This window comes from Patella vulgata, chromosome 3 (assembly GCF_932274485.2).
Source record: "Patella vulgata chromosome 3, xgPatVulg1.2, whole genome shotgun sequence".
NCBI lineage: Eukaryota > Metazoa > Mollusca > Gastropoda > Patellidae > Patella > Patella vulgata.
In genome coordinates this window covers 24,576,237-24,586,494 of record NC_065881.2, presented here as the reverse complement: position 1 = coordinate 24,586,494, position 10,258 = coordinate 24,576,237, and positions in this window count along the sequence as shown.

The window sequence follows — 10,258 nt, the reverse complement described above, 5'->3', positions numbered from 1 at the left end:
CACTTTGACCCGTTTTTGGTGGCTGTATGTATGTCGAAAGAAATATACATCTCAACTGAAGGTGAAAAAACCTGACTATCCCGGAGTCGGTGTATTTAAAAGATCTCATTGACTTCATTTCTATTTTTATACATTGTGTAAATACTGACAAATAGACGGTATGAGATATATACATATTATTTTGAAGGGTGATTTGATATGGTGTAATGACTGCAAATAATGACAAAAATGGGGGTATTGCTACATCCTGTGTGTATTTATTTCTATTCTTATTTTTTTTAAATGATGCAACAATTGGTTCAAAAATGGGGCCGATGGTATTAACATGTTAATTTAAAGGACTTCGTATTTAATTTAAAGGAGCTAAATCGCTAATATTAGGAAAACAGAAATTGACACAAATGATCGCAACGCATATAATAATGTAGTATGAATGTATATAAACTGATTTACATTCAATCGTTTCCATTTTCACTCTCATTTCAAATCAATTATGTTCGGTGAAAAACGCCAGAAGTCTCAATCGAATGGCAATCTTTAGCGTCTGGTTATTCCAGTCTACGCCGTTAGTATTTATTGTGCATGCTCTCCAGATAAGAATATGAGATCACCGGTTGACATGACTTGTGGAATGTCTAGCCTCGTTCTTCTAGTCCTTTGTTACAAATGGCGATGAAATGCATTATGGTGCACGATTCGTGTACCCATGCTAAAATGTTTATTTTGTCTTAAATATTGGATATCAGAAGCCCATCTTTTCTCAGTAAGATCACAACATCAATGTTGATTTAAATTGGCAGATATTTCGTGTTTTCAATGTCAAAGACTTTGGATGATATTGAGTTGGAGACTTAGCTACATTAAAACAGAGTTCAAAATTATAAAATATGCGAACAGTGGGCCACATGCCAAAATTTTGTCTTATCGATCGAGATTTAAGGCTTAGTTAAAATTCAGAAATGTACTAGAACGAAATAAATATTATCATTAAAGAATTCTACCAGTCACACATGGTGCGTATTGTTACCGCGCCACCCGTAGTAGTATAAATACCAAACAAGGATGATTCACAGAATTTTGTCTTTTTTTCCCATATACCACTAATCGCCTTTTATATGCCCACAAAGTGTTGTATGAGAATGCAAGATCCACAAATTCTCGTCTGCACTCGACACCCTAAATATCTGTACGGATATTTTCAAATTTATTATCGAAGAAAGCAGGGGACTATTAAAATGGGTCTGTCTGTCACACTTTTAATTGAGGTAGAATGGTTAGACTTGATGGAGATGTTCATTAGGCGAATGTCATGACCGAGTTCAATGATTAACATAAGATAACTTTGACTCTAACCGATGGAGACTGATGAAACTTAGTGTATAGTTTCACTACCAGGTACTTTAATCGTGAACATCTTATACTTGGACTAACTATATATTGGCGGATAAGTAAGATCTGGTTGAAAACAGGCAAACTATTTTATGTATTTACCAGTAAATTATCCAACGAATGACTCAATGTTTTATTATATGATATATAGACTCTAAATCTTAAATTGACGACAATCATGTAGATTATAAACTTTTGATGCATTTTGCTTCGATTTCATAGACGACCTGAAAAAATCTCACCCGAGTGAAGACAATGTCATCTAACTATCTTGCGTCTTAAAGGACAATATTAGTGCCAGTCATTATCACATATATGATTGAGCTGGTTAAACACAATCCATATCACTCGTCACATCAGTCAGTTATATAGAGGTATGACTCGTGTTTTCCTTTGGCGTTCGTCACTTCCGATTCAGGAAACCTGTATTACTCAGCTATCGTAGCAATGATCTCTGTGTTAAAATTATATTTGGAATGTGTTTAATCAGCTCTATCACATACATGTATGTGATAATGACTGGCACCAATATTGTCCTTTAATTTATCGTCTGCTAAAATCCATTATCAACTTGCCTAAAAATAGAAATAAGCGCTCGAAACCTCGTGGGTTTCCTCCGGTTCCGCCCAAAGAAATTATTGAAATTGAACTAGGCCTATATGATTGTTAGTCCCGAAATGACGGAGTGGACGTTAAATCCCATCTCTCTCTCTCTCTCTCTCTCCCTCTCTCTGTCATGAACCAAATACTGTACACCAAATCTGAAAAAGACTAGTTAAAAGACGGTAGCCACGATCACATTCACAGTGGTTTTGTGTAAGGGGGCATACACTGATTATTGATAAGGTTCATCATCTTCTGATCCCAATGTCCCAACCCAAATTTGAAATAAAAATTTGTTAAGATATAGCTATTATCGCTTTTACAAGGGGCATGACACTGAATGAAACAGATCTGAGATCTTTTATCCTTCATCTAAATCCGACAAAAATTGAGGGTTCACAAATTTTGTACATCTTTCACATTTTACGTTAAAGTCAGGGGGCATAACTCTGGATCCGAAAGTCTGATTCACACCAAAATCATTTGTTTCTCAACGCACACCTCAGGGTTCATCTAAAATTGTTAGCTTTAGAGGATCCACAACATTGGTATACGTATTAAATACTTTTCCACTCAGTGCGTAGTCGCGGTCACTCAGAACCTACTAGTCTTTAACGCACGGAGGTAAGGGTGGGTTGTCATCCTTTGTCATAATGAGAAACGCTCGACTCCATAGACCAACATGCTCAACAAACGATTACTCAACTGAGAAAAGAACTTTATCAATATTGTTATTACTGCTGGCAGGAGACATTTAAACAAACTTAAGACCACGTAATGCAAGTATTTACCCATGTGGCATGTGTGAGTACCCAGTTACTTGGACCTGCGAAGGCGTCTGTTGTGACAGTTGCAACATATGGCACCATAGATCACGCATAGAACTAGGCCCAGCAGACTACAGTATACTCCATCGATCCAATGTCCAATGGTTATGCTGTGCAGATGCGAAAGCATCAACGTTGATTCGTTTACTTTTAGAAGTTATGTCACTGAATCCAACCATTACTCGCCACTCCATGACCTAATCTTCACTTCGAATGCCTCCCTGGTGAAGAGCTGTTCTACAGTACCTGGTATATCAGACCATGACATTGTTGTCGTTGACTCTGACACCAAGCCTCACTACAACAGTCAGAAACCTAGAAAGTACCACCAATTCAAGAAGGCCAACTGGGACAAATTGAGAAGAGACTGCCAAGAAATATCGAGTAAGATTGTTTCATTGTACCACCAAGACTCAGGTGCTGAGCATCTGTGGAACTTGTTCAAGTCATCCTTACATCAGGCCATAGAGGTAAACATCCCGACTAGGTCCGAAAGACGACTAAACACTCCCCCATGACTTAATCGACAATTAAAACGTATGCTACGGAAAAAAAGCCTCCTGCATCACCAAGCACGTAAAACTAAGATCTGGAGTAATTACACACAATACCAGAGGGAATGCAAGCGCGCATTCAGGCAAGCAGAATGGTCATACATCAACGAAACCATTCTGGAAATACGTGAAGTCGAAGTAACAAGACAACATCGGTGTCTCCCCACTAAAGAGTAAAGTGGGCGGCATGGAGTGCCTCAAGGGACTGTACTAGGTCCCCTATTATTCCTTTGCCATGTGAATGACATGTGAGATGCTGTTAAATCAACAATACGTCTCTTTGCCGACGACTGTCTATTGTACAGGGTAATCCGCAACACTAAGGACCACATAACCCTTCAGCAAGACCTACAGAACCTTGAAATCTGGACCCAGACATGGGGTATGCGTTCAACGCTAAAAAATGCTATGTACTACGTGTCAAACCAAAGTCCTCACACTTTTACCAACTAAACGGTATCTTCCTCCAGGAAGTCAATAACAACCCGTACTTTGAACTGACTATATCTTATGGGAGTCCCCCAGGGAAGTATACTATCTCCCACTCTTTTTTCCATTAAGATAAATACCATACCATCGTGCCTTAAACGTGGGGTCGACGGCTCTCTTTATGTTGATGACTTTCAGATGTGTTACGGATCGACAAGTATGCAGACAATCGAACGCCAGTTGCAGCTTTGTTTGAATTCTATTCAACGATGGACAACTGACAATGGATTTCGATGTGAGATGCTGTTAAATCAACAATACGTCTCTTTGCCGACGACTGTCTATTGTACAGGGTAATCCGCAACACTAAGGACCACATAACCCTTCAGCAAGACCTACAGAACCTTGAAATCTGGACCCAGACATGGGGTATGCGTTCAACGCTAAAAAATGCTATGTACTACGTGTCAAACCAAAGTCCTCACACTTTTACCAACTAGACGGTATCTTCCTCCAGGAAGTCAATAACAACCCGAACTTGGAACTGACTATATCTTATGGGAGTCCCCCAGGGAAGTATACTAACTCCCACTCTTTTTTCCATTAAGATAAATACCTTACCATCGTGCCCTAAACATGGGGTCGACGGCTCTCTTTATGTTGATGACTTTCAGATGTGTTACGGATCGACAAGTATGCAGACAATCGAACGCCAGTTGCAGCTTTGTTTGAATTCTATTCAACGATGGACAACTAACAATGGATATCGATTTTCGAAATCCAAGACTGTTTGTATGCACTTTTGTCAACGAAGAGGTTTACATCCTGATCCGGAACTTACACTGGATGGAAGTCCCATCCCAGTTGTAGATGAAACGAAATTCTTGGGTTTGATATTTGATAAGAAATTATCATTTATCCCCCACATCAAAACCCTCAAGAAGAAATTGAGAGTCTTATCAAACACTGACTGGGGAGCAGACCGTAAGGTCTTACTCAGATTATATCGAGCATTAATAAGATCCAAACTCGACTATGGGTGTATTGTGTATGGGTCAGCCCGTGAGTCTTATCTCAAAGAGCTTGACACCATATACAATCAAGGACTTAGAATCAGTTTAGGAGCATTTCGTACATCTCCAGTGCAGAGTTTATACGTCGAGGCGCACGAGCCCTCATTGCACGACAGACGTGATAAACTTGCAAGCAGTATGCTACAAAAATTGCATCTCTGCCTCATCATATTTCTTTTAACACCATATTTAGACCCTATCATGAACATCTATATTTACTGAAAACTATTGTTATTCCATCCTTCGGTATTCGCATTCAACCCCTTTTGTCTCAGTCTGGTATCAGTCAAGACAGTATTGCGAATACCCCTTTCTTCGAGACACCACCATGGTCTATATCTCCCCCCAAGATCGATCTCGATCTTACAAAAAAACAAAAAGAAAGATACTAGCTCCACGGTGTTTCAGTCTCTCTTCAGAGAGTTAAGGTCTAAATATAGTGATTATGCTCCAATTTATACAGATGGTTCCAAAGATGGCGATCGGGTAGCTTCGGCTACTGTCACGCCATCTGAGACCATTTCTGTTCGTCTTCCTCCTGCTGCTTCCATATTTACTGCTGAACTCCAGGCCATCTTTCAGGCCTCTTCATCCTTAAAATACATTATATTTACTGATTCTTTGTCCTCTTTACAGGCAATAAACAACAAGCAGCTTGTACACCCTTTAGTAGCAGACATTTATCGTCTGCTACTATCACACGAGTTAAACGGCAAAGACACGGTCTTTTGCTGGCTCCCCAGTCATGTTGATATTAAAGGGAATGATCAAGCAGACTTAGCTGCCAAGTCTGCTTTAGATCTTCCCATATCACAATTTCTTTTACCTTTCACGGATTTTAAATCGTCCATTAAATTATTTATATATGACCGCTGGCAACGGTCTTAGGATCTTGCAGACACAAACAAACTTCATCACATTAACCCTCTCTTAGGAGACTGGCCAAACTCCTATAGAACCAACAGGAGGGATGAGGTTGTTTTGTGTCGCTCTCGTATTGGTCATACCTTTTTAACTCATATTTTCATTTTGAAGCGAGAGCCTCAACCAGAATGTGTTCACTGTCATGTTCCTTTGACAGTAAAACACATCTTGATTGAGTGCAATCATCTCAAGTATATTAGAACTAAATATTACCGTTGCCAGTCAATACGTCAGCTATTCATTCGTCGAAACTTCCACCACTGTCCTCCAAGAACCAGGAAATCAGCCTACATCGCTCTTGTCCGATCAACACTGGAATACGGAGCCATCATTTGGTATCCCTTCCTCAAGCCGAACATTGACAAACTTGAAAGGATCCAGAGAAAGGCAGCTATGTTCATCACAAGAGACTACAGGATAAGGACCCAAGGCCACGTCACACAGTTGTTAAAAAACCTAGAAATCCCATTACTTCAAGAACGTCAGAAAGATTTGAGGCTCACATTCCTCTTTAAGGTGGTTGAGGGGCTGGTACCAGCCATACTTCCTAATAAATACTTAAAACCCATTAGAAACAAGCGTCGGATAACACCTAAATCATTCACAAACTTTAATACAATAAACATTGTTGAAAACTCTGCCACTTCCAATGCTAAGTGCTTCACAGTAAACGTCGCGACAACGGTCACTCACAACCACTCATTTTTTTATTAGAACTGTGATAGACTGGAATAAACTTTCTGATAATCAAGTAACATCGCCATATGTGGAAACATTCAAAGCCCGCCTCCACAGTGATTAGTTTCATTAAGCGCTCCTCCTCATCCGTTGATTAAGTGCCAGTAGTGGTTAATTCGATGTACTCATACAGATACAGAATGGCGAAGCTAACTCCAAGCGCCCTATTTTATGACAATCAATACACAATGCATAGTATAGTGTAAGGAAGGAAACAGCATCCATTCAAGAAAAACATTACCCAGGTGTATGACATGGTGATGGCTGATTGACGATTAAAAACTCGACATATTGCCAGTATTGTGGGTATCTTTCATGAGAGGGTTTTAGCACTTTATCGCCAACGATAGGAATGACAAAAGTTTCTACAAGATGGGTGCCAAAATTCTTGAATGCGGATCAGTAACGTGTCAGATTTCCATACATTCCGTGATAATCTGCACCGTATTTAGGACGGTTGGATAGCCGAATGGTTAGCACGTGCGCACTGTATCATAAGGCCTGTCATAGAGTTAACTTGCGTTGTTTCGAATTCCCGGTTGTACGTGACAAGGAGTAGGGTTGCCTGTCCAATCTCGTGGGTTTTCTCCGGGTCCACCGGTTTCCACCCACTACTAAAGACCTCTACGCGCAAGCGAATTATTGAAATAAAATTGAATATGTTTGTCCCGAAATGACCTAGTTTGTGTCAAGTGGACGTTAAACCCCATTTCTCTCTCTCTCTCTCTCTCTCTCTCTCTCTCTCTCGCAGCCACAGTATTGAAATTAATGACACTGCAAGAATACCCTGGTCGTAATATGCTTGAGCTTTTACAATCTTATAATTCATCAGAAAAGAAATTTGGAACAATTGATTTGAAGGAATTTTACCCACCTATTGACTTTTCAAATGATAACACAACAAAAACTATAATTGAAAAAACTATCAACTACATAGACACAGGTATGTTTATTTTTATTTAATCTAGATTAAATGATAATCTTCAGTTAATAACTTATCACATACATTACATAATTACCAATATTGGTGTTCAATCAAATAGACATTTTCTGATGCATATGAATCTCTGATGATCTTATGGTAAACTACAATCTACATATTGTTATTAAAGGTAGTGAATGGAAACCAATTGCCACTTTCTTTAAAATATATTTTCAGGTTTCCTGTCTTTAACGAGAGCCCACTGACAGATTTTGCAGCAGTGTTTGACTTTACTTCTTGGTCCAAGGACAGACAGCAACTCTCTAAACATGGTGTACAAGAACTACATAATTTAGTGAAACATTTTGGTTGTGTAATGAAGAGTGTTGACATATTAGAATCAGTACTGCAAAATGAATAACAGTCAATGAAATCCATTTTAAATTCCATGTCTGTGTCTCAGTCTGACCAGTGTGATTCCTACATAATGCTAATGCAAACTGCCCCGGAAAGACTGTGTAATATACTTACTTTAGTTGAGTTATTTCTTTGTATTAGTATCTCGACTGCAAAATGTGAAAGAGTTTTTTCCCAAATGAAAATCTTAAAAACTAGACTGCGTGCAAAAATCATACAAAAAAAACTGAGTTCTCAGCTGCATGTAATGTTGGAAGGGCCACCCTTAATGATGTTCAACCCCCAAAATGTCATACATATGTGGATGAAGGGACATAAGAGACATGTCAGTGGCCATAAATGTGGTACCCCTATTGAGTATTAGTGAAATTGTGCACCCCTGGCTTAATATCTGTAGGGTTCAACCTATGACCCCAATGCTTCCCTCAAAATGTGAACGAAATCCTTTAAAAACTATAGCCTCTGTCGCGTTACAAGGGTTTCGACAAAGGGGTGTGGGGGTGGCGGTCTAACTCTGGAACGGGAAGGTCTATGACTCCAATCTGCTTCAAATCAAATCTGTTATAAACTGTAGCTTAACATGGCGTTCGGGAATCACGTGGCTAAGTGGGTAAGACGTTGGCTCGCTAGCCCGCAGGTCGGGTATTCGATCCCTACATTGGTCGAAAAAGTTCATCCAGATTTTCCGGCGTGGTTTCCCCTTGTCAGTGATGCAGGACGGAGGGCCTGACAAGGACAGCTGTCTAGTCGTTCGGATGGGACGAAAAACCGAGGTCCCGTGTACATATTGGCGTGCACGTAAAACATCCCTTGGCAGTTGGAATTCGATATAAGAGTAGGCCGTAGCGCCGCTGCTTTGGCAAAATTTCCCTCATAGCACACTGTATGGCGTATGCCCGTCTTCATTAGCCCAGTTTAGGAGCAGAACAGTAGAACGTTAAACCCCATTTCATTTCATTTAACATGGCGTTCACAACATAGGGGCAGGGCTACGGGTCCGGCAAATAAGCATGGGGTATCCGCTGGGACGACTGGGGACCGTGAATCAAATATAGCCAAGTACAATTCAATATGAAATTGTTGGTAATTCAAATGAATAGCGTTTGCAATCATCTTGCTAATGGTTAACGTACCACGTTTTGATCAGAATAAATGCGCGTATTGTGGACAAACAGGAGTGTGTGATGTTAAATTATTTCATTCATATGCGTTTCTTAATTTTGTTTTTCAGATAAAGATGGGTTTATGTGTAAGTTCCAACGCCCCTAATATGGGAATTATGTCCTACCAGTTTAGATGCAGATGTATGGGTTCCTTGGAGATGTGTAAAATGTCCCAAGGGATCGGTGACTTGGGAACCACTGTTGTAAATGTTAATAAAATGATCAACCGAACGAAAATTGAGTTTTGGCTACATATTTTGAGGACCCAATGCTCTTACCAATCATTGTAATCGATATACAAGGTTAGTGTATTCGACATTAGACTCGTTTATCAACTATACGCGGAGTTACTGCCACATTAAAACTTGATAAATTATAATTTTATCAACATATTCATGTCTATTATTCACCTTAATCCCTTTAATCCAATTCATTATACAATTACTAGATGTAATAATCAAAATCTACCCAATTACCTGAATAATGTTCTCCTTGGACGGATTTTTTCAGTTTGCTATGCAATCAATTATACTGTCAGACACTATCCACAAGGGACGACAATGCATTAAATATATATGCATTGCAGTAAGTTAGGAATGGAAACAAAAGATCCGCTGAAAATCGAAAGCGTTCATCTTCTCATGACCTCGATGCTTACAACCGAATTTGAAAACGGTTCGTTAAAGAAATGTAGCCAATGTCGCGTGTACAAGGTTTTCGGCAAAGGGGGGATAACTAGATTTTGTTCATTCTCTCATGTACTCAAATTTGAAAATAATCTGTTAAACGCTATAGCCTCTATCGAGTTCAGAAGGCTATCGGAAAAGGGAACATAACACTGTTAACAAAAGGTCGAAATCTACAGCCTCTGTCGCGTTCACACGGTTTTTGTGATATAGGGAATAACTACGAAACATCTGGACGTATATTGTCACCCGTGTCCGTCCGATATCCACGAATATTTATTTTTTCGGATATAAAAATATATTTTAAGATTCATCAAAATCGGTTCAAATTTGTGGCCCCTAGAGGGTCCACAACCTTGATATACCATACGTCTGTACTATTTGCGTACGAGGAACGGCCATTTTGTCTGGAAGTGTCGATCCAATTGTCACAAAATTCGAGCTCAACTGTCATTGTGGTGTAACGATGATATATTCGAACGGTGTTTTATTCGGATAAAAATTGTGACTTCTAGAGGGATCGCACGCTATAA